The sequence below is a fragment of the Scyliorhinus torazame genome, chromosome 20 (assembly GCF_047496885.1).
Source record: "Scyliorhinus torazame isolate Kashiwa2021f chromosome 20, sScyTor2.1, whole genome shotgun sequence".
NCBI lineage: Eukaryota > Metazoa > Chordata > Chondrichthyes > Carcharhiniformes > Scyliorhinidae > Scyliorhinus > Scyliorhinus torazame.
The window spans coordinates 75100464-75125668 of NC_092726.1; positions in this window are offsets into that span (position 1 = coordinate 75100464).

Below are 25205 nucleotides of genomic sequence, written 5' to 3' on the forward strand. Positions count from 1 at the left end.
GGCAGCACTGGAACCCATGTCCTAGGGTGTTGCTAGTGCTGTTGGGAAGGGTTTAAACTAATGTGGCAGGGGGATGCGAATCGATGCAGGAAGTTGGAAGGTAGTAAAACAGGGACCGAAATAAAAGGCAGTGAGGGGGAAAGTGTAAGGCAGAGAAGCCACAGTCAAAAATCAAAAAGGGCGACAGTACAAGGTACAGTGACTGAGGGGAGCTCAGTGAATAGGTCCAGAAATACTAAAAGGAATAAACCGGGAAGTAAAAACATGAATGGTAAGCGACGTGGCAGTTTGTTACATGAAGATATGGGTTCGACGACAAGGAAAATTAGGAGAAAAGTTAAAAGGAAAAATAACTTCGGAGAGGTTACTGATGGAGGTGTTAAGATTCAAAACAGAGGTAAAAAAGCCAACATAAGTGTACTTTACCTGAATGCTCGTAGTATTCGGAATAAGGTAAATGAGATGATGGCGCAAATCATCGTGAATGACTATGATATAGTGGCCATTACTGAAACATGGTTATTAAAGGATGGTCACGACTGGGAATTAAATATCCGAGGGTATCAAACTATTCTGATTCACAGAGTTGATGGGAAGGGAGGTGGTGTAGCTCTGTTATTTAAGGATGACATCCGGGCAACAGTAAGGGATGGCATCGGTGCTATGGAGTATAAGGTTCAAACCATTTGGATGAAATCATGAATAGTAAGGCGAAAACGTCACTGATAGGAGTAATCTATAGGCCACCAAATAGTAACGTTATGGTGGGGCAGGCAATAAACAAAGAAATAACGGATGCATGTAGAAATGGTACAGCAGTTATCATGGAGGATTTAAATCTACATGTCGATTGGTTTAACCAGGTCGGTCAAGGCAGCCTGGAGGAGGAGTTTATAGAATGTATCCACGATAGATTCCTAGAACAGTATGTAATGGAACCGACGAGGGAACAAACGGTCTGAGATCTGGTCCTGTGGAATGAGACAGGATTGATTAATGATCTCATAGTTAGGGATCCTTGCGGAAGGAGCGATCACAATATGGTGGCATTTAAAATACAGATGGAGGGTGAGAAGGTAAAATCAAACATCAGTGTTTTGTGCTTGAACAAAGAGGTTACAACGGGATGGGAGAAGAGCTAGCTAAGGTAGACTGGGAGCAAAGACTTTATGGTGAAACAGTTGAGGAACAGTGGAGAATTTTCCAAGCGAGTTTTCACAGTGCTCAGCAAATGTTTATGCCAACAAAAAGGAAGGACAGTAGAAAGTGGGAAAATCGACTATGGACATCTCAGTAAATAAGGGAGACTATCAAATTGAAGGAAAAGGCACACAAAGTGGCAAAGATTAGTGGAGATTAGAGTTTGGGAAATCTTTAGGGGGTCAACAGAAAGCTACTAAAAAAGTTATAAAGAAGAGAAAGATAGATTATGAGAGTAAACTTGCTCAGAATATAGCAAGACAGTAAACATTTCTACAAATATAGAAAACAAAAAAGAATGGCGAAGGCAAATATTGGTCCTTCAGAGAATGAGAAGGGAGATTTAATAATGGGAGATGAGGAAATCGCTGAGGAACAAAACAGGTTTTTTGGGTCGAACTTCACAGTTGGAGACACAAATAACATGCCAGTGGCTGATGGAAATGAGGCAATGACAGGTGAGGACTTTAAGATGATTGTTATCACTGAGGAGGTAGTGATGGGCAAGATAATGGGGCTAAAGGTAGACAAGTCTCCTGGCCCTGATGGAATGCGTCCCAGAGTGCAAAAAGAGATGGCTAAGAAAATTGCAAATGCACTAGTGATAATTTACCAAAATTCACTGGACTCTGGTGTGGACACGGCGGATTGGAAATTAGCAAACGTGACACCACTGTTTAAAAAAGTAGGGAGATTGGCAGTGGGTAATTATAGGCCAGTTCGCTTAACTTCGGTAGGAGGGAATATATTTAGGGAAGGGGCAGCACGGTAGCTTAGTGGTTAGCACTATGGCTTCAAAACGCCAGAGTCCCAGATTCAATTCCTGGTTGGGTCACTGTCTGTCCGGAGTCCGAACGTCCTCCCCGTTCCTGCGTGGGTTTCCTCCGGGTGTTCCGGTTTCTCCCACAGTCCAAAGATGTGCCGGTTAGGTGGATTGGCCATGCTAAATTGCCCATAGGTTAGATGGGGATATGTGGAGGTGTGGGCATAATTAGGGTGCTCTTTCCAAGAGCCGGTGCAGACTGGAAGGGCCGAATGGCCTCCTTCTGCACTGTAAATGCTGTGCTGGAATCTATCATCAAGGATGAAATAGTGAGGCATCTGGATGGAAATTGTCCCATTGGGCAGACGCAGCATGGGTTCTAAAAGACAGGTCATGCCTAACTAATTGAGTGGAAAGTTTTGAGAACATTACCAGTGTGGTAGATAACGGGGAGCCAATGGATGTTGTATATCTGGATTTCCAGAAAGTTTTTGACACGGTGCACCACAAAAGGTTGCTGCATCCGATAAAGATGCATGGCATTAAGGGGAAAGTAGTAGCATGGAGAGAGGATTGCAAAATTAATAGAAAGCAAAGAGTGGGGATTAATGGGTGTTTCTCTGGTTGGCAATCTGTAGCTAGTGGTGTCCCTCAGGGATCAGTGTTGTGCCCACAACTGTTCACAATTGACATAGATGATTTGGAGTTGGGGACCAAGTACAATGTGTCCAAGTTTGCAGACGACACTAAGATGAGTGTTAAAGCAAAAAGTGCAGAGAATACCGGAAGTCTGCAGAGAGATTTGGATAATTTAAGTGAATGGGCTAGCGTCTGGCAGATGGAACACAATGTTGACAAATGTGAGTTGATCCATTTTGGTAGGAATAACTGCAAAAGGGATTATTATTTAAATGATAAAATATTAAAACATGCTGCTGTGCAGAGAGACCTAGGTGTGCTAGTGCATGAGACGCAAAAAGTTGGTTTACAGGCGCAACAGGTGATTAAGAAGGCGAACGGAGTTTCGTCCTTTATTGCTGGAGGGATAGAGTTTAAGTCTAGGGAGGTTATGCTGCAACTGTATAAGGTGTTAGTGAGGCTTCACCACACCTGGAATATTTTGTTCAGTTTTGGTATCCTTAGGGCAGCACGGTGGCGAAGCGGGTTAGCCCTGCTGCCTCAGGGCACCGAGGTCTCAGGTTGGATTCCGGCTCTGGTCACTGTCCGTGCGGACTTTGCATATTGTCCCCGTGTTAACGTGGGTTTCACCCCCACAACATAAATATGTGCAGGGCAGGTGGATTGGCCACGCTAAATTGCCCCTTTATTGGAAAAAAATAATTGGGTGCTATAATTTTATAAAAAAATAAAAAATAGCTTTTAAGAAAAAGTTTTGGCCTCCTTCCCTGAGAAAGGACGTACCGGCGCTGGTGGGTGTGCAGAGGAGATTCACTAGGTTAATCCTAGAGTTGAAGGGGTTGGATTACGAGGAGAGGTTGAGTAGACTGGGACTGTACTCATTGCAATTTAGAAGGATGCGGAGGGATCTTATCGAAACATATAGAATTATGAAGAGAATAGATAGGATAGATGCTGGAAGGTTGTTTCCACTGGCGGGTGAAAGCAGAACTGGGGGGCATAGCCTCTAAATAAGGAGTTATTAGGACTGATCTTATGAAATGAAAAAATGAAAATCGCTTATTGTCACAAGCAGGCTTCAAATGAAGTTACTGTGAATTCCGGCGCCTGTTCGGGGAGGCTGTTGACCGGTTGGAGTAACGGAGCATCCCACCAGCGCAGAGAAATAGAAATGTGGCGCAGCGGGACGGAGAATCCAGGCCAAGGTTCTGGATTGGGCGCGACCGTATTTTAATAAAATAAGGCAGGATCTGGCCAAGGTAGACTGGAAATAGTTATTTGTGGGAAAATCTACAGATGAGCAATGGGGAGCATTCATAAAAGAAATGGGAAGTTTACAGGAATGAGTAACAAGCCGAGAGAACCATGGGTGATCAGATGCATTCAGGATATGATGAGAAGGAAAAGAGAGGCTTTTAGCAAATACAAGGGGCAGCAAATAAACGGAGAAATTAGTGGAGTAGAGCAAGTGGCGTATGGATCAAAATAAAGTAATTAGGCGTGCAAAGAGGAAGGCGGCAGCACGGCGGCGTAGTGGTTAGCATTGCTGCTCACGGCGCCTAGGTCCAAGGTTCCTTCCCGGTACTGGGTCACTTCCCGTATCGAGTTTGCACATTCTGCCCGTGTTTCCGTGGGTTTCGCCCCCACAACCCAAAGATGTGCAGGTTAGGTGGATTGACCACGCGAAATTGCCTCTCACTTGGACAAAATGAGTTGGGTACACTAATTTTATGAAACAAATGGGATGCAAAGAGGCGATATGAGAAAGCTCTGGGTGGTAAAAGGAGTCAAAACCCCAAGATATTGGATGAGTATATCACTGGGGAAAGGATATCCAGGGAAAGACTAGGGCCCATTAGGGACCAACGGAAAAATCTGTAGGCGTAGCCAGATGACAATCGTCGGGTGTTGTCTTCACCCGAGTTAATGAGGGGGCAGATATGGAACTCAGGCAGAGAGAGTGTGAGGGTCTTGAGCACGTTTTCATCGGGAGTGACAAGGTATTGGAGGTGTTGGCAGGCATAGGGGTGGGAAAATCCTCAGGTCATAATGAATTGTGTCCTAGGATGCTGTAGGAAGCGGGGAGGAGATTGTCCGGGTGCTGTCATGTTTTTTATTACTCTCAGGCCTCAGGGGAGATACCAGAGGACTGGAGAACAGCTAATGTGGTCCCACCATGTAAATAGGGTTGGAGAGATACGCCAGGGAACTACAGACCAGTGAGTTTCGCATTAGTGCTGGGAAAACTATTGGAGAAAACTCTGAAGGAGAGAATGTACATCCACTTGGAGAGGCAAGGTTTGATCAGGAATAGTTAACATATCAGAGAGAGGTCACGCCTTACAATTTGATTAAACTTTTTGAGCATTTGACCAGGTGTGTGGATGAGTGTAGTTCAGTTGATGTAGTTTATATGGATTTTAGCAAATCCTTTGACAAGGTTCCAGAAGTTAGACTTTTCAAGAAGGCAAATACCCATGGATACAGGGTAATTCGATCAGATAGATTCAAAATTGGCTTAACCATAGGAGACAAAGGGTGGTGACAGACGGTTGCTTTAGTGATTGGAAGCCAGTGTCCTGTAGTGTACTACAGGGAGCTGTGCTGGGTATTCTATTGTTTATGTTGTACCTTCTAAACCACAGTGTGTGTTGAACCCGCATATGGTGGACAATTGATTACACATGTTGCTTAATACAAGAATTGTTTATAAACAAATACAAAAGGTTAACATTAATCAATCACACACACATGCAAGTTGAACTCTAAACTAATACACTAAACGACCTTGACTTAACTTCCAGGTGACTGGCAAGCATAGAGCAGATATGGCCTATCTGTGATCTTGTAGTCTGGCAGTGCTGCATATCTGTTGCCGGTAGTCAGTGTCCTCGGCTCTAGTCCCTCTGTGGATCGCCATCTTCTTGGCTTGTGAAGGTATCAGCGTTGTTGGCTGTTGAAAACTGCAGTCGAGAGTGTGCGCAGCACCATTTATCACTGGTATTTTCACGCGCTTTTGGGCGGTCCCAGGTAAAGGTCCAATGGATTGATCAGGTCTTGATCGCTCTGATCGATCTAAGCCAATTGGGGATGGTCACCTTGATAGCTGGGCGGGTCCCGGTCGGCGATAGCCGTTAGTGCCTGAAGCACGTAGGCCTTCACAAATAAGGGAAGCAGGCACCCCTGAGTCTGACACTTATTGTCAGTTTCTACCTGGAGCCCATTGTCCCGGGATTACCTTTTAATGGCTTGTTATTGTATTAGTTTCTGCATAACTCTGAGCAGCAATCTTTTGTGTATGTGCAGGATGCAGGCTGTCTGTGCTCTTGCTTGGCCAAATTTCCCATCGGTCTCTGCGGGCGGCCATTTTAAGTGGCCACATTTGTGATTTATATAAACGGCATAGATGACGAAATGGGTGGGACGGAGCAGGGGTTAAAGTCAGCAAGTTTTTGGATGACACAGAGATTGGCTGGGTGGTTAACAGTAAGATTTAGTGTCGGGTTACAGGAAGATACGGACGGGATGGTTAAATGGCCAGAAAAAAGGCAGATGGAATGTCACTCTGTAAAATGTGAGGTGAAACACTTTGGAAGGAGTAATGTGACAAGGAAATATTCAATGAATGGTCTGACACTGGGAAGTTCCGAGGAACAAAGGAACCTTGGCGTGTTTGTCATAAGATCTCTGGGGCATTGTGACCAGTTCTGGGGGAGGTGGGACGAGTACAAACCGGACAGTCTGCAACTGGGCAGCACTGGAACCCATGTCCTAGGGTGTTGCTAGTGCTGTTGGGAAGGGTTTAAACTAATGTGGCAGGGGGATGCGAATCGATGCAGGAAGTTGGAAGGTAGTAAAACAGGGACCGAAATAAAAGGCAGTGAGGGGGAAAGTGTAAGGCAGAGAAGCCACAGTCAAAAATCAAAAAGGGCGACAGTACAAGGTACAGTGACTGAGGGGAGCTCAGTGAATAGGTCCAGAAATACTAAAAGGAATAAACCGGGAAGTAAAAACATGAATGGTAAGCGACGTGGCAGTTTGTTACATGAAGATATGGGTTCGACGACAAGGAAAATTAGGAGAAAAGTTAAAAGGAAAAATAACTTCGGAGAGGTTACTGATGGAGGTGTTAAGATTCAAAACAGAGGTAAAAAAGCCAACATAAGTGTACTTTACCTGAATGCTCGTAGTATTCGGAATAAGGTAAATGAGATGATGGCGCAAATCATCGTGAATGACTATGATATAGTGGCCATTACTGAAACATGGTTATTAAAGGATGGTCACGACTGGGAATTAAATATCCGAGGGTATCAAACTATTCTGATTCACAGAGTTGATGGGAAGGGAGGTGGTGTAGCTCTGTTATTTAAGGATGACATCCGGGCAACAGTAAGGGATGGCATCGGTGCTATGGAGTATAAGGTTCAAACCATTTGGATGAAATCATGAATAGTAAGGCGAAAACGTCACTGATAGGAGTAATCTATAGGCCACCAAATAGTAACGTTATGGTGGGGCAGGCAATAAACAAAGAAATAACGGATGCATGTAGAAATGGTACAGCAGTTATCATGGAGGATTTAAATCTACATGTCGATTGGTTTAACCAGGTCGGTCAAGGCAGCCTGGAGGAGGAGTTTATAGAATGTATCCACGATAGATTCCTAGAACAGTATGTAATGGAACCGACGAGGGAACAAACGGTCTGAGATCTGGTCCTGTGGAATGAGACAGGATTGATTAATGATCTCATAGTTAGGGATCCTTGCGGAAGGAGCGATCACAATATGGTGGCATTTAAAATACAGATGGAGGGTGAGAAGGTAAAATCAAACATCAGTGTTTTGTGCTTGAACAAAGAGGTTACAACGGGATGGGAGAAGAGCTAGCTAAGGTAGACTGGGAGCAAAGACTTTATGGTGAAACAGTTGAGGAACAGTGGAGAATTTTCCAAGCGAGTTTTCACAGTGCTCAGCAAATGTTTATGCCAACAAAAAGGAAGGACAGTAGAAAGTGGGAAAATCGACTATGGACATCTCAGTAAATAAGGGAGACTATCAAATTGAAGGAAAAGGCACACAAAGTGGCAAAGATTAGTGGAGATTAGAGTTTGGGAAATCTTTAGGGGGTCAACAGAAAGCTACTAAAAAAGTTATAAAGAAGAGAAAGATAGATTATGAGAGTAAACTTGCTCAGAATATAGCAAGACAGTAAACATTTCTACAAATATAGAAAACAAAAAAGAATGGCGAAGGCAAATATTGGTCCTTCAGAGAATGAGAAGGGAGATTTAATAATGGGAGATGAGGAAATCGCTGAGGAACAAAACAGGTTTTTTGGGTCGAACTTCACAGTTGGAGACACAAATAACATGCCAGTGGCTGATGGAAATGAGGCAATGACAGGTGAGGACTTTAAGATGATTGTTATCACTGAGGAGGTAGTGATGGACAAGATAATGGGGCTAAAGGTAGACAAGTCTCCTGGCCCTGATGGAATGCGTCCCAGAGTGCAAAAAGAGATGGCTAAGAAAATTGCAAATGCACTAGTGATAATTTACCAAAATTCACTGGACTCTGGTGTGGACACGGCGGATTGGAAATTAGCAAACGTGACACCACTGTTTAAAAAAGTAGGGAGATTGGCAGTGGGTAATTATAGGCCAGTTCGCTTAACTTCGGTAGGAGGGAATATATTTAGGGAAGGGGCAGCACGGTAGCTTAGTGGTTAGCACTATGGCTTCAAAACGCCAGAGTCCCAGATTCAATTCCTGGTTGGGTCACTGTCTGTCCGGAGTCCGAACGTCCTCCCCGTTCCTGCGTGGGTTTCCTCCGGGTGTTCCGGTTTCTCCCACAGTCCAAAGATGTGCCGGTTAGGTGGATTGGCCATGCTAAATTGCCCATAGGTTAGATGGGGATATGTGGAGGTGTGGGCATAATTAGGGTGCTCTTTCCAAGAGCCGGTGCAGACTGGAAGGGCCGAATGGCCTCCTTCTGCACTGTAAATGCTGTGCTGGAATCTATCATCAAGGATGAAATAGTGAGGCATCTGGATGGAAATTGTCCCATTGGGCAGACGCAGCATGGGTTCTAAAAGACAGGTCATGCCTAACTAATTGAGTGGAAAGTTTTGAGAACATTACCAGTGTGGTAGATAACGGGGAGCCAATGGATGTTGTATATCTGGATTTCCAGAAAGTTTTTGACACGGTGCACCACAAAAGGTTGCTGCATCCGATAAAGATGCATGGCATTAAGGGGAAAGTAGTAGCATGGAGAGAGGATTGCAAAATTAATAGAAAGCAAAGAGTGGGGATTAATGGGTGTTTCTCTGGTTGGCAATCTGTAGCTAGTGGTGTCCCTCAGGGATCAGTGTTGTGCCCACAACTGTTCACAATTGACATAGATGATTTGGAGTTGGGGACCAAGTACAATGTGTCCAAGTTTGCAGACGACACTAAGATGAGTGTTAAAGCAAAAAGTGCAGAGAATACCGGAAGTCTGCAGAGAGATTTGGATAATTTAAGTGAATGGGCTAGCGTCTGGCAGATGGAACACAATGTTGACAAATGTGAGTTGATCCATTTTGGTAGGAATAACTGCAAAAGGGATTATTATTTAAATGATAAAATATTAAAACATGCTGCTGTGCAGAGAGACCTAGGTGTGCTAGTGCATGAGACGCAAAAAGTTGGTTTACAGGCGCAACAGGTGATTAAGAAGGCGAACGGAGTTTCGTCCTTTATTGCTGGAGGGATAGAGTTTAAGTCTAGGGAGGTTATGCTGCAACTGTATAAGGTGTTAGTGAGGCTTCACCACACCTGGAATATTTTGTTCAGTTTTGGTATCCTTAGGGCAGCACGGTGGCGAAGCGGGTTAGCCCTGCTGCCTCAGGGCACCGAGGTCTCAGGTTGGATTCCGGCTCTGGTCACTGTCCGTGCGGACTTTGCATATTGTCCCCGTGTTAACGTGGGTTTCACCCCCACAACATAAATATGTGCAGGGCAGGTGGATTGGCCACGCTAAATTGCCCCTTTATTGGAAAAAAATAATTGGGTGCTATAATTTTATAAAAAAATAAAAAATAACTTTTAAGAAAAAGTTTTGGCCTCCTTCCCTGAGAAAGGACGTACCGGCGCTGGTGGGTGTGCAGAGGAGATTCACTAGGTTAATCCTAGAGTTGAAGGGGTTGGATTACGAGGAGAGGTTGAGTAGACTGGGACTGTACTCATTGCAATTTAGAAGGATGCGGAGGGATCTTATCGAAACATATAGAATTATGAAGAGAATAGATAGGATAGATGCTGGAAGGTTGTTTCCACTGGCGGGTGAAAGCAGAACTGGGGGGCATAGCCTCTAAATAAGGAGTTATTAGGACTGATCTTATGAAATGAAAAAATGAAAATCGCTTATTGTCACAAGCAGGCTTCAAATGAAGTTACTGTGAATTCCGGCGCCTGTTCGGGGAGGCTGTTACGGGAATCGAACCGTGCTGCTGGTCTGCCTTAGATTGCTTTCAAAGCCAGCGATTTAGCCCTGTGCTACACGGCTCCTTCGGAGGATTTTTTTTCACCCAAAAGGTTGTGAACCTATGGAATTCCTTGCCCAGTGAAGCAATTGAGATTCCTTCATTAAATGCTTTCAAGATAAAGACAGATAGTTTTTTGAAGAATAAAGGAATAAAAGGTGTTCGGGCCGGAAAGTGGAGCTGAGTCCACAAAAGATCAGCCATTGAATGGGGAGCAGGCTCGTGGGGCTAGATGGCCTACTCCTGCTCCGAGTTCTTATGTAAACCATCCCGAACGCCACGATTGGATTCCAATCTGTAACTCATTCCCTGGTATCTGTTATTCTCTGCATAAACCACGCCAATCCCCTCAATTAGATTCCAGTCTGTAACGCAGTCCCGGGTCCCTGTTATTCTATATATAAACCACCCTGAAATCTTTAATTAGATTCCAGTCTGCAACTCACTCCCGGGTGTCTGTTATTCTATATATGAACCACCCCGAACCCATCGATTAGATTCCAGTCTGTAACTCACTCTCGGATCTGTTATTCTATATATAAACCACCCCGAACCCCTCAATTAGATTTCAGTCTGTAACTCACTCCCGGTATCTGTTATTCTTTCTATAAACCACCCTGAACCCCACGATTAGATTCCACTCTGTAACACACTCCCAGGTATCTGTTATTCTATATATAAACCACCCCGAACCCATCGATTAGATTCCAGTCTGTGACTCATTCCCGGGTATCTGTTATTCTCTTTATAAACCATCCCGAAGCCCTCGATAAGATTCCAGTCTGCAACTCACTCCCCGTTATCTATTATTCTATATGGAAACCACCTCGAACCCCTCAATTAGATTCCAGTCTGTAACTCACTCCCGGTTATCTGTTATTCTATATATAAACAACCCGAACCCCTCGATTAGATTCCAGTCTGTAACTCACTCCCGGGTGTCTGTTATTCTATATATAAACCATCCTGAAACCCTCGATTAGATTCCGGTCTATAACTCACTCCCGGGTATCTGTTATTCTATATATAAACCACCCCGAAGCACCTGATTAGATTCCAGTCTGTAACTCACTCCCGGGTATTTGTTATTCTAAATATGTTTTTTTTTAAAATATTTTTATTCTACTCCTTTTTCAGATTTTTGCACATTTGTACATTACTTTTCACTTTATACTAATACATGTGACAGTAATAAATCGAAACAAATCAAAAAAAATCATATTCCCCCCGCAAATTTACACCCACCAACATTAAACAATAATCAGTAACGAATGTAATATCAATCTCCATGTCAATAACAACAATCCCATCCTCCCACCAAGCCCCCAAACATTAGCCCGCATGTTCACATAAACAAATGACAAAAAGGAACCAGGGATCACCCATAGTCAACCTTAATACACACCGCCCCCTCCCCCCAACCATCCCACCCATCCCCCCAACTTATATTCGATGTTATCCAGTTCTTGAAAGTGCATAATGAATAATGCGCATGAATTGTAGAACCCCTCCATCCTTCCCCTCAGTTCAAATTTAACCTTATCAAGAGTCAAGAATTCCAACAGATCCCCCACCATGCCAGGACACAGGGTGGAGGGGTTGCTCTCCAACCTATCAGGATTCACCTTCGGGCGATCAACGAGGCGAAGGCAACAAAATATGCCTCCGCACCCGTTTCCAACCCCTTCCATCCGAAATATGGCCTCCCGGGGACCCGGGTCCAGTTTCACGTGCACCACTTTAGAGGTTACCCTAAAAACCTCCTTCCAGTAATCCTCCAGCTTTGGACAGGACCAGAACATATGAATTGATTTGCGGGCCCCCACGCAACGTTCACACGCATCTTCTACCCCCCTCAAAGAATCGGCTCAACCTCGCACTTGCGAGGTGTGCTCTTTATACCACTTTCAGCGGTATCAGCCCCAACGTCGCGCACGAGGTCGAGGCGTTCACTCTCCGGAGCACCTCACACCAGAATCCCTCCTCCATACCCTCTCCCAACTCTTCCTCCCACTTTGCTTTGATCCCTTCCAGTGGTGCCTTCTCCACTTCCAAAGCAGCTCCGTAAACCGCCGATACTACCACCTTCTCCAGTCCCTCTGTCGTCAGCACCTCCTCCAGCAATGTGGAGGCCTTCTCCACCGGGAAGCTCTGCACCTCCTTGCTGGCAAAATCTCGAACCTGCATGTATCTAAGCAGTTCCCCCTGCTCCAGCCCATACTTCGCATCCAGCTCCTTCAATCCTGCAAATCGACCCCTAAGAAACAAATCTTTTAGTGCCTTAATCCCCTTCGCCTCCCATTTCCGAAAATGTCCATCCAACTTCCCTGGCTCCAATCGGTTGTTCCCCGAAGCGGCATTTCCCTTGACACTGCCCCAAACCCGAACTGTTGGCGAAACTGCCTCCAAATTCGCAATGAAGCGATGATTACTGAGTACTTCCCCGGGGCTATCGGAATGCTTGCCCATTCAATCCCGACCCCCTGCACAAACTCTCCTCCATTCTGACGCATTGGGAATCAGCCCCTCAGACCCAGCTTCGTACCTTCTCCACATTCGCCGCCCATTAATAATACTTCAGGTTCGGAAGACCCAAACCCCCTGCCTGCCTTCCCCTCTGTAGCAACACCTTTCTAACTCTGGCGCGTGTGATTCAGACATTCCCCTCTCGGTGGAGATTGGTAAAGGTGTGTGTGTGATTCAGACATTCCTCACGAGGCGGAGGTTGGTAAAGGTGTGTGTGTGATTCAGACATTCCCCACTAGGTGGAGATTGGTAAAGGTGTGTGTGTGATTCAGACATTCCTCACTAGGTGGAGTTTGGTAAAGGTGTGTGTGTGTGATTCAGACATTCCACACCAGTTGGAGATTGGTAAAGGTGTGTGTGATTCAGACATTCCCCGCTAGGTGGAGATTGGTAAAGGTGTGTGTGTGATTCAGACATTCCTCACTAGGTGGAGATTGGTGAAGTTGTGTGTGTGATTCAGACATTCCCCACTAGGTGGAGATTGGTAATGGTGTGTGTGTGATTCAGACATACACCACTAGGTGGAGATTGGTAAAGGTGTGTGTGTGATTCAGACATTCCTCACTAGGTGGAGATTGGTGAAGGTGTGTGTGTGATTCAGACATTCCCCACTAGGTGGAGATTGGTAATGGTGTGTGTGTGATTCAGACATACCCCACTAGGTTGAGATTGGTAAAGGAGTGTGTGTGATTCAGACATTCCTCACTAGGTGGAGATTGGTAAAGGTGTGTGTGTGATTCAGACATTCCTCACTAGGTGGAGATTGGTAAAGGTGTGTGTGTGATTCAGACATTCCCCACTAGGTGGAGATTGGTAAAGGTGTGTGTGTGATTCAGACATTCCCCACTAGGTGGAGATTGGTAAAGGTGTGTGTGTGATTCAGACATTCCCCACTAGGTGGAGATTGGTAAAGGTGTGTGTGTGATTCAGACATTCCCAACTAGGTGGAGGTTGGTAAAGGTGTGTGTGTGTGAGTCAGACATTCCACACCAGGTGGAGATTGGTAAAGGTGTGGGTGTGAGTCAGACATTCCACAGCAGGTGGAGATTGGTGAAGGTGTGTGTGATTCAGGCATTCCCCACTAGGTGGAGATTGGTAAAGGTGTGTGTGTGATTCAGACATTCCTCACTAGGTGGAGGTTGGTAAAAGTGTGTGTGTGTGAGTCAGACATTCCCCACTATGTGTAGATTGGTAAAGGTGTGGGTGTGAGTCAGACATTCCCCACTAGGTGGAGATTGGTAAAGGTGTGTGTGTGATTCAGACATTCCACACTAGGTGGAGATTGGTAAAGGTGTGGGTGTGAGTCAGACATTCCACACTAGGTGGAGATTGGTGAAGGTGTGTGTGTGAGTCAGACATTCCATACTAGGTGGAGATTGGTAAAGGTGTGTGTGTGATTCAGACATTCCTCACTAGGTGGAGATTGGTAAAGGTGTGTGTGTGATTCAGACATTCCTCACTAGGTGGAGATTGGTAAAGGTGTGCGTGATTCAGACATTCCCAACTAGGTGGAGGTTGGTAAAGGTGTGTGTGTGTGAGTCAGACATTCCACACTAGGTGGAGATTGGTAAAGGTGTGTGTGTGATTCAGACATTCCCCACTCGGTGGAGATTGGTAAAGGTGTGTGTGATTCAGACATTCCCAACTAGGTGGAGGTTGGTAAAGGTGTGTGTGTGAGTCAGACATTCCACACCAGGTGGAGATTGGTAAAGGTGTGTGTGATTTAGACATTCCAAACTTGGTGGAGATTGGTGAAGGTGTGTGTGTGAGTCAGACATTCCACACCAGGTGGAGATTGGTCAAGGTGTGTGTGTGAGTCAGACATTCCACACTAGGTGGAGATTGGTGAAGGTGTGTGTGTGATTCAGGCATTCCACACCAGAGGGCCTCTCTCTCTGTGCCTCTGCAGAGCTGCTTGTTAGAGGCAGAAAAATGCAGCATTTGATCTTCTGAATCTCTTGCGACCGAGTTGTTTATAATTCTGAAATGTGTAAAGGTTTCTGCCGGTAATGTCTGTGGACAGACGAAACATTTAACCTAGACACACACTCGCCCCCACACACAACAAATAGGTCAGCTTGCAAATGTTAGCTCCATTTGTAAAAGCAATCAGAACTTTTGGAAGAAATTGATTCAAATTAAAGTCAGCTTTAATGTAATAGTAATCAGCAACTGTGAGTAAGGTACGTGAGCGTGTGTGTGTGTGAGGCTGTGTGTGAGAGCTTGTGTGTGAAGATTTATGTGAGTGTGCGTAAGTGAGTGTGTGAGAGCTTGTGTCCATCTGCGTATTTAAGGATATGACTGCATGTGTGTGTGAAAATGTATGTATCTGGCCAGCATGTCAGTGCGCGTGAGCATATGTATGTGTATGTGAATGCTTGTGTGTGGCTGTGTGTGTGTGTGAATATGTTTGTGTGACTGTATGGCGATGAAGATCTGTGAGTGTGTGTGATATTCTAACCATAGTCAGCAGCAAAGAGAGATGGATTATAAAATGCTGGCCCTGTCCCAAACAGACGGGCCTGCAGCCTGTGGAGAAATGAATAATAAAAAGCAGCCTGATGTGGAGATGCCGGTTTTTGACTGGCCTCGGCTCAGTGAGAAGTCTAACACCAGGTTAAAGTCCAACAGGTTTGTTTTGATTCGCAAGCTTTCGGAGCACTGCTCCTTCCTCAGGTGAATGAAGAGGTGTTGCAAGACTTCTTACAATAAAAAGCAGGTTAAAGTCCTGTCTCCTGCCGCCGTGTCTGTTGAGTGTATTGAGGGTGTGTGTGACCAGCCCAGCTCCTGAGCAGAGGGCTGAAGACTCTGTTTCTACTGAGTTATGTTCGCAGCAGCATGTTTAAATGGAAATGAGTGAGGATGACTCTCCCACAGGGAGATTCCAGCAGAGTGACTTTGCTGCAGTGACAGGGGTCCACACATATCCGAACTGTCAGCACACAGCGTTGGAGGCAGGAAAGTGAGAGATATAACATTTTCAAATCAAACTCCAAAGACACCAGAAGCTGAGTGGAGCTGACACTCGTTCACTCGCTGCCAAAGTCTCCGGGAGGTGGCTGCATGTTGCTGTGGATGGAGAGCTGTCAGTCTGATGGGAGAATGTTGGGTAGTAAATGCAGATTTGTTAAACGAACCAATGGGTCAGTGTATTGGAGTCCCTTGCAGTGCCACACAGACTGTACTCACATGGAGTGAACTTTCGGGGCAAGGTGATCGTCATGAAATAAAGCCTCACAGATTTCAGGGCTAAATCGCTGGTTTTGAATACAGACCAAGGCAGGACAGAAGCACGGTTCAATTCCCGTACCATGATCCCCGAACAGGTGCCGGAATTGGGCGACTAGGGCCTTTTCACAGTAACGTCATTTGAAGCCTACTTGTGACAATAAGCGATTTTCATTTTAATTTTTCAAATGAGTCGACTGGATTGAGTGTGACACAGGACCTGTTGTCTAGCTGAGTGTGTGTGGGGTACAGTTTATCGAGAGCTGAGCCTGGATTGCCTGTGACACAGGAGTTGTTGTGTAGCTGAGTGTGTGTGGGGTACAGTTTACAGAGAGCTGGGCCTGGATTGCCTGTGACACAGGAGCTGTTGTGTAGCTGAGTGTGTGTGGGGTACAGTTTACAGAGACCTGAGCCTGGATTGCAGTGACACAGGAGTTGTTGTGTAGCTGAGTGTGTGTGGGACACAGTTTATAGAGAGATGAGCCTGGATTGCCTGTGACACAGGAGTTGTTGTGTAGCTGAGTGTGTGTGGGGTACAGTTTACAGAGAGATGAGCCTGGATTGCCTGTGACACAGGCGTTGTTGTGCAGCTGAGTGTGTGTGTGTGGGGGGGGGGGGTACAGTTTACAGATACATTAGCCTGGATTACCTGTGACACAGGAGCTGTTCTGCAGCTGAGTGTGTGTGGGATACAGTTTACAGAGAAATGAGCTTCCTGTATCTCTCTGAGGCTAGTTGTTTAAGGCACATTTGCAGCATTAGATCTCTCCCCGTTGCTCAGCAAGAATCTGAATAGTGTAACGTTTTCCAGCTCTAAACTGTAGCGACTGCCTAAATGTGAATGTCCAGGCACAGACACAAAGAGACACACACAGGCACAGGGACACAAACACACACGCAGACAGACACACACACACACACACACACACAGACACATTAAACAAGGAGGTCAATTTATAAACGTGAGCTCCCACTGTAAAAGCAGCAAGTGAGTTTGGAAGAAATCGATGTCTGTGGAAACTTAACATAAAGCAGCAAATCAGGATTGGCTTTACCGTATGTAGTCGAAGAGGACCAAGCTGCCTTGTTACAAAAAGCAAGTTGTAGATGGTGTTCATTGGGATCTGCATTGTGGCTGAGGTGTGGATTGGGGCAAGAGAGAGAGACACAGCCCCGGGATAATCTATCGAGCAGTAGTCGATAACACTCCAACGCCCCCCCCCCCCCCCAACATTTTCTTAGGTTTCTCTTGGTCTGGCCTATACCTGGAGGAGGTGTATTCAGTTGAGGATAACTGTGAGCTGGTTGGGTATCATTAGCGGGGAGGTGGGGATTCTTTTTGTGACTCATTGGGGCTGTTTAAAGAGTAGGAATTCATGTTCTCTCTCTTTACCATGTGGACATCGTAAGTATAAGTGTCTAAGCTCTATGTGTGAATGTGTGTGTGTGAGCATGGAGACCCAGCTCTGATATTTTACACCCCACAGTACACTCCTGACCTGGGATCTCTCTCCCCACTACCGAGGCTGAGTTGAGAGGGAATCAGGCCATGGAAATCATGTGGAAAGGTGAGTATGAAACTCCAATTTCTGTCTCTTTGATTCCTGCCTCATTCTGCTATTGACTCTGTCACTTTTCAATCCTCTCTCTCTCTCTCTTACTGCATTCCACCCAATCTCTCTCACTCCCTGTCTTTTTCCTATCTCAATCTCTGACTTTAATACCATTACGATGTACGATCTAGCTTTTCTCCACGTTGACTTTCTCACCGTCTCCATCTCTCTCTCTCTGTCTCTCTCTCTCTATCTTTCTCTCTCTGTCTTTATCTCTCTCTCTTTCTGTCTTTCTCTGTCTGTCTTTCTCTGTCACTCTCTCTCTCTCTCTGTCTTTCTTTCCCTCTCTGTCTTTCTCTCTGTCCTTCTTTCTCTCTGTCTGTTCTCTGTGTCTTTTCTCTCTTTCTCTGTCTTTTCTCTCTTTCTCTCTGTTTTTTTCTCTCTTTCTCTCTAACTTTTCTCTGTTTCCCTCTGTCTTTTCTCACTGTCTTACTCTCTGTATTTCTCCCTCTTTCTCACTGTCTCTCTCTTTCTGTCTTTCTTTCTCTGTGTTTTCTCTCTCTTTTCCTTCTCTCTCTCTTGCCTCCATTCTGTCTTTTTCGTTCTGCCCCCCCCGGGTTCTGCCCGCCCTGCTGGTTTCTTCCCCCCCTGCTGGGTTCTGCCCCCCCTGCAGGGTTCTGCCCACCCCGCTGGGTTCTGCCCCCCATATTTCCCCCCTAATTTTATTCTCCCCAATTTTATTTCCCCCCACAATTTTATCCCCCCCCACAATTTTGTTCCCCCCAATATTATTTCCCCCCCAAAATTTCCCCCCCCAATATTATTCCCCCACAATGTATTGCCCCCCCCCTCAATTTTATTCCCCCCAATTTCCCCACGCCCTGCTGAGTTCTGCCTCCCCCTGCTGGGTTCTGCCCCACCACTGCTGGGTTCTGCCGCCCCCTGCTGGGTTCTGCCCCTTCCCATAATTTCCCTCCCAAATTTTTTTCTCCCCCCCAAATTTTATTTTCCCCCAAATGTGCTCCCCCCAATTTACCCCCACTGCCTCAATTTTATTCCCCCCCATTTTATTCCTCGCACATTTTATTCCCCCCCAATTTAACACCCTCCCCAATTTTATCCCCCTCCATTTTATTCCACCCCCGCAATGTTGTTCCCCCCAAAAAAATTAGCCCCCCCCCCAATAAAAATTATCCACCCTCCCCCCCAAGTTTTTCCCCTGCAAATATTCCCCCCATCAAATATTATTTCCCCAAATATAATCACCCCACCCCCCCCCCCACCCCCACATTCATCCCCCAAAAATGTCCCCCCTGGAAAAAAAACATAATCCTCAGGTCAGGTTGATATTTAAACATTTTATTGGCAATATGGATACAGAGCTTGGGGGGGGGGGGCGGTGTTCGTCCCCCTTTGTAAAACCCTGACACACACGGGGAAAGTTCAAATGAAATGAAGGTGCAAATCCACTATTTAATTCATTAAACACACCAGACCCCTCCTGCGTTCCCTCATGCTCCCACTCTCCACCTTAATCCCCTCCTGAGGGGGCGTTCCCTCCTGCCCCACCTCCTTAATCCCTTCCTGAGTCTGCGTTCCCTCCTGCTCCCCACTCCACCTCCTTAATCCCTTCCTGAGGCTGCGTTCCCTCCTGCTCCCCACTCCACCTCCTTAATCCCCTCCTGAAGCTGCGTTCCCTCCTGCTCCCACACTCCACCTTAATCCCCTCCTGAAGCTGCTTTCCCCTCTGGTCCCACTCTCCACCTCCTTAATGCCCTCCTGTGGCAGCATTCCTTCCTGCTCCCACTCTCCTCCTTAATCCCCTCCTGAAGCTGCGTTCCCCCTCCTCCAACTCTCCACCTCCTTAATCCCCTCCTGAAGCTGCGTTCCCCCCCTGCTCCAACCCTCCACCTCCTTAATCCCCTCCTGAAGCTGCGTTCCCTCCTGCTTCAATTCTCCACCTCCTTAATCCCCTCCTGAAGCTGCGTTCCCCCCTGCTCCAACTCTCCACCTCCTTAATCCCCTCCTGAGGCTGCGTTCCCTCCTGCTCCCCACTCCACCTCCTTAATCCCTTCCTGAGGCTGCGTTCCCTCCTGCTCCCCACTCTCCATCTTAATCCCCTCCTGAAGCTGCTTTCCCCCCTGGTCCCACTCTCCACCTCCTTAATGCCCTCCTGTGGCTGCATTCCTTCCTGCTCCCACTCTCCTCCTTAATCCCCTCCTGAAGCTGCGATCCCCCCGCTCCAACTCTCCACCTCCTTAATCCCCTCCTGAGGCTGCGCTCCCTCCTGCTCCCACTCTCCAGCTAGGATCGCGGTTTGCATTTCTGCAAGGGTGCCTCCTCCTACATTCTGTGGGTCGGGAAGGGCTGCTACAACCGAAGGGTCTAAACTCAAAACTGTGAGCTTCACGTGCTCTCGCTCATCCAGGCCGTACATGGTCGCCTGCTGCTTTACTCTGGCAAAGAAGTGGGGGGGGGGGGGTCTGAGGTAGGGAGGAACGGTGTGATTTCCTCGCACGCGTCCCGTAATTGGGTCACTGTTAAGGGCTTGGTGTACAGAAATTCCGTATCGTCCGATGTGGCTGTGCGGTGGGTGGTTACTGGGTTCATTGGAGCCTGAACTGATTGCTCTGTGTGTGGGGGGGGGGGGGGTGGGGGGTTGGGGCGCTTTTCTCTTCTGGGGCTTTCCCTGCGCACATGTTCCCTGAACATATCTCTGCGCTGTCTCATTTAATTCTTCCCAATCAGGGCCGTCTTCCTCATCTAGCTTTGATCCAAAGGTTTCCTGGAATCCTTTTTGAACTGTAAGCAGGGATTGCAGTTCTGCAATCTGATTCCGGGCCTTTGCGCGGTCTAATGAGCGTTGTCTTTGCTCCGTGGTGGCAGCATGGAGTGCTCTTAACGCTACTTTCAGGTCACTACACTGCCTCTGCAATGCCTCTACCTGCTTCTCGGTTTTCTCTCGTACCAGGACTGCACGTTGCGTGTCCTGATAGGCCTTTTCGTACTGGGACTGGAAGCCGCTTAAGTGTGCCAGGCATGACTGGTGTGCCCACTTGGCATCATCAACCTCTCCGTCTTTTGGTGCCAACTTCCTCCTTAACTCTACGTTCTCTCTTTCAACCTCACTGACATTGACCTTGCTCATTCGATGTATTCCTTCTATCTCTTTCCGGAGCGTCCTAACGGCCTCCTCTGTGCCTCGCAATTGTGCCAAGCAGGACACGATTGCCATCGGCTTGCGAGCTTTTCCGAATCTCTTCTTGTGAATCTCGCTCAGGTTCTACCACCAAGTATGTCCTATACTCCCGGAACCTGTTTCCTCATTGTTACAGAATTCGCAGTCCTACTCTACTGCTGCTGGTCGCTGCGACCGCAAATTCCTCGGGGTTCATGAGCCATTGCATTGCCTGCATTGCCATCTTTCCTATCTGAATGCTTTCTTAAATTTGGAACAAGGGGTTTTAAGGCGGTGCTGTAATTACGGGTACGGCTTTCGCTATCTGCCGAAATACAAGCTCTCGACAGTTTTGTCGCAACAAAAAATCAATCAGTGTTACCTTATCGCCCTGTTAGTTACACATGCATACACACACTTCCGAATTATGAGGATTGATATGAACTGCTTGAATACTTGTGGTTTTTCTATACCCAATTGGATTTCTAATTCAAATTTTGGGTTCTGCCGGAGTGGTTAAGCCACTTCTAGATCGGGTCCCGTCAGGATCCCGGGCAGCACGGTAGCATTATGGATAGCACAATTGCTTCAAAGCTCCAGCGCCCCAGGTTCGATTCCAGCTTGGGTCACTGTCTGCACATCCTCCCCGTGTGTGCGTGGGTTTCCTCAGGGTGCTCCAGTTTCCACCCACAGTCCAAAAGATGTGCGGGTTAGGTAGATTGGCCATGATAAATTGCCCTTAGTAACCACAATTGCCCTTAATGTTGGGTGGGGTCACTGGGTTATGGGGATAGGGTGGAGGTGTTGACCTTGGGTAGGGTGCTCTTTCCAAGAGCCGGTGCAGACTCGATGGGCCGAATGGCCTCCTTTAGCACTGTAAATTCTATGATCTCGCCAGTAATATGTTGCTAACATTTGGTTGGTTCAATTGGCTCTGTTTTATAACCTTTGATATCGAGTCGCCAGGTATTTTTATGATACCGCCACGAGGTTCACGTTCAAGTAATGATCAATAACTCAATACACCGATTAGTAAGATTCAAATCAAAGCACATTTATTATACACAGTAAATCGCTACCCAATCATAAATTCTACTTCTAAGCTACTTTTTCAACTAACAGGCCTATACTTAGCTTCGGAGTGGCCCACCAGGTCAGGGGATCAAATGGCCCTTCTTTCGGGTTCTGAGTCTGCCGGATTCAAAAGCTGGTATGGACTGGTAGCTAGGAGCGCCTATCTCGTAACGAGCGTTGACTTCTGACTTACGGTGTTCGGCGGCAGCTGAACAGGTCACTGTCAAGGGTTGGTTCGCGTTGCTGAGTCCCCTGTCAAGCAGGCCGCTTTGAACTTGGGGGCTTAACTTTATAGTCCCCAGGGGCTTCCCGCCTTTCGGCGCGTACCCTGTACCTGGTTCCAAGTGATTGGACTTCCTTCCAATGGCTTGGTTCGATTTCTCCAATACTGGAGCGGTTCCCTGATCGATGGGAGGTCTTAAGGTGTCCGTTGACCTCTTTTGTGTTGTCTCCTGCTGGCGCCGAGGAGTCTGGCTTGGCCTTGTTTATCCCAAATGTTTCGATTGTTCCCGGGGATCGTGCATTAGTATGTAGATGGCTGCTACATTATTATGCAGATGGCTGCTTGTATCGATACTGTCTGGCATTTTGCAGAGTTTAATACACAGTAAACCTGCACCTGCTAGTTTCTGCCTGTGTTGGCTGAATTTCCCTTCAGCCTTTGCTGTTCTCAATTTTAAGTCGGGAGTTAGCCAACCCAGGTGGCTACAATGACAACCCGCTCTATTCAATAATGGGACTCGCAACAGGTAAGGGAGTGGGTGGGTCAATGTGGAATAAGAGACTGGATGAATGTCGAGCTCCTTTAAGCCGTTCAAAAGCTTCTTTCAGACGTTTTTGCCAATACCAGCTCTGGTGCTTCTTGAATGCTCTGTGCGAAGGTGACAACAATGTGGAAAGATTAGGAATTAATCGACTGTAACCGTTCACCTTCCTAAACTGGGTTTCAATTCTTCCATATTCTTGGGGACAGCTGCATCTTTCAGTAGTTAGATCTTCCCCTCCAATATGTCTGCCCTGAATCCCGAGTATAACCCTTCCTGCGCTTGCAACGTACAGTTTTCACTTTTCAGTTCTTCTGGCTTTCTTGAATTTTATCCTGGTGTCTTCAAGATTTGTCCGGTGCTCCTGTTCAGGTGCTCGTGTAATCAGGACATCTTCTAGATTGACAGCCACAGTGGATCGGTCCTGTGGTAAATTTTCCTTTGAACTGTGGAATATCGCAGAGCCAGGAGTGACGCCGAAGGGTAGCCGTGTACACCGATAAAAGCCATTGGGCGCAATTCAGCAGCCCCATCGCGCTCGACGTTGTGTCTGGCCAAGGCCGTGGTAACTCCCGAGAAGCCTGTCCCAAGATTTGCGATGCTCGAAACATCGCGCAAGGTTCTCGTTAATCACTTTAGACATCGCGATCAAAATTTCGCTCACACTGGGCGGGATCCAGATCTGAATCTTTGAATGTGCATAATTGCTCATTCAACTCGGATGTCCGATGCACCCAGTGCCCGCGCTTTACCAGCTGCAACTGGGCGACCATGCTAGTGTCCCGATAAGTACTCAGCCACACAAACGTGGCCCAGTCGTAAAGGCACCTGGGGAGGGATTCCTGTCAGACAGGCTCCTTGACACTGCAGGCCTTATACCACTGTCAGTGCCAGTGTGGTAGAGCACTCCCAGGGTGCCAGACTGGCAGGGCGAGGATGCCCATGTGCCATGTTGGCATTGCCCCGGGTCGGGCTCTGAGGGTAATAAGGATGTTCCCTTGAGCCGCCCAATGTTTATTGGCGTTGATGGGGTTTCGCAACACTGGCGGCAGGGCTCAAAAGAGGTCCGAAATATTGGTGCAGACAGTCACAATGGCGGCCGATCTACGAGGAGCCTTTAGAAAATCCCATCGTAAAAGTCCGACCTCCACAGAGAGAATCTCGCTCGGATAAAAATAACAGCAAAATGGCATTCAATATCTGCGTGTTCCGGAGCACTGCCGAGCTGGACCACCCCGATAAACGTGCCGCCCAGCACACTTGAACTCACGTCCGCTGAATTGAGCCCATTGTTGGTGTTAATGTGACCAAATTCCCTGTCAAATCGAATTATTGATACGTTGACTCCGATCAGGTTTGGGGACGTTGACCCTCCATTAATTTGGCGAATACATCATAGAATTCCTTGATTAGAGATGTTACATTGCAGAAGGAGGCAAGTCGGCCCATCAAGCCTGAAACGATCCTGCGGATGAACATCACAGCGAGGTTCACGCTCCACCCTATCCCTCTAACACGAAAACACCAACTAAGTCTTTGGACACATGGGCAATTTAGCATGGACAATCCACCTAACCTGCACATATTTGCTTGTGGGAGGAAACCTGAGCACCCAGAGGCAACCCAGGCAGACACGTGGAAAATGTGCTAACTCCAAATCGACAGTAAACCAAGGCCGGAATCTAACCCATGTCACTGCCGCTGTGAGATATCAGTGCTAACCACTGTGCCACCGTGCTGCCCATTGATCAGTTCTTGATGTTGGTACTTTTCCAATTGTACTACCTGATTCGCTATTAGCTTGTCGTCCCCACATATTCTGATGATCCATCTGTCTTCACCACTGACACAATTGGGACCACCCACTCTTAAAGCTGTACTGATTTAACGACCCCTTACTCTCCGAGTCGCTTGAGCTCAGCTTCATTCTTTGCGTTGAAGGCACAGGGCAGGTGTCGAGCTCCATGAAACTTGGTTGTGGTCTCTGGATCAACATATGTGTTTGCTTTAAGGACCTCTATCCTAATTCCCTAATTCATCTTGGAAAAGCGTCTCATATTCCTTCAGGATGTAATGAAGGTGTCCATCACTAATTTGAAAGAACTCCAGACAATTTAATAAATTTAGCCAAGCAAATGCATTTTCGAAAATTTGTTGATGAGACATAGGCGTTGCTGGCTGGGCCATCATTTATTGTTCATCCCGGAGGGTATTTAGAGTCAAGCACATTGCTGTGGGTCTGTAGTCACATGAAGGCCAGACTTGGAAAGGATGGGAGATTTCCATCGTTATAGGACATTAGTGAACCATATGGTGTTTTATGACAATCAACAATGGTTTCATTGTTCGCTTTAATCTTTTAATTCTAGTTTTCTTTTTGATTTCAAATGTTCCTGGGATTCGAACTTGCGTTCTCAGATAATTACGCTCGGCCCATACTATATCACTACGCCACTCTTTCCCTATTATAATTGGCCCTTGGCTCCACAATATCTATTATGGGAAGTTGATCGGTGCCAGGAACTTCTAGGTATTGTAGTTGTTCCTTTGACTCCTCAAGCTCCCCCTGTATACGTGGCTAGTTGGGTGAGTGAATGGCCATTTCCAACTCCACAGGCCACGGAGTCCCAACGTAAGTGAATTCACCAATAATTTGTACATTTTGGTGAGATCTTGGACCCTCCACTGCTCCAATGAATTATAAAAAAAACGTTTGTTTATAGCAAGAGAAGCGATAAACATGTAATGGT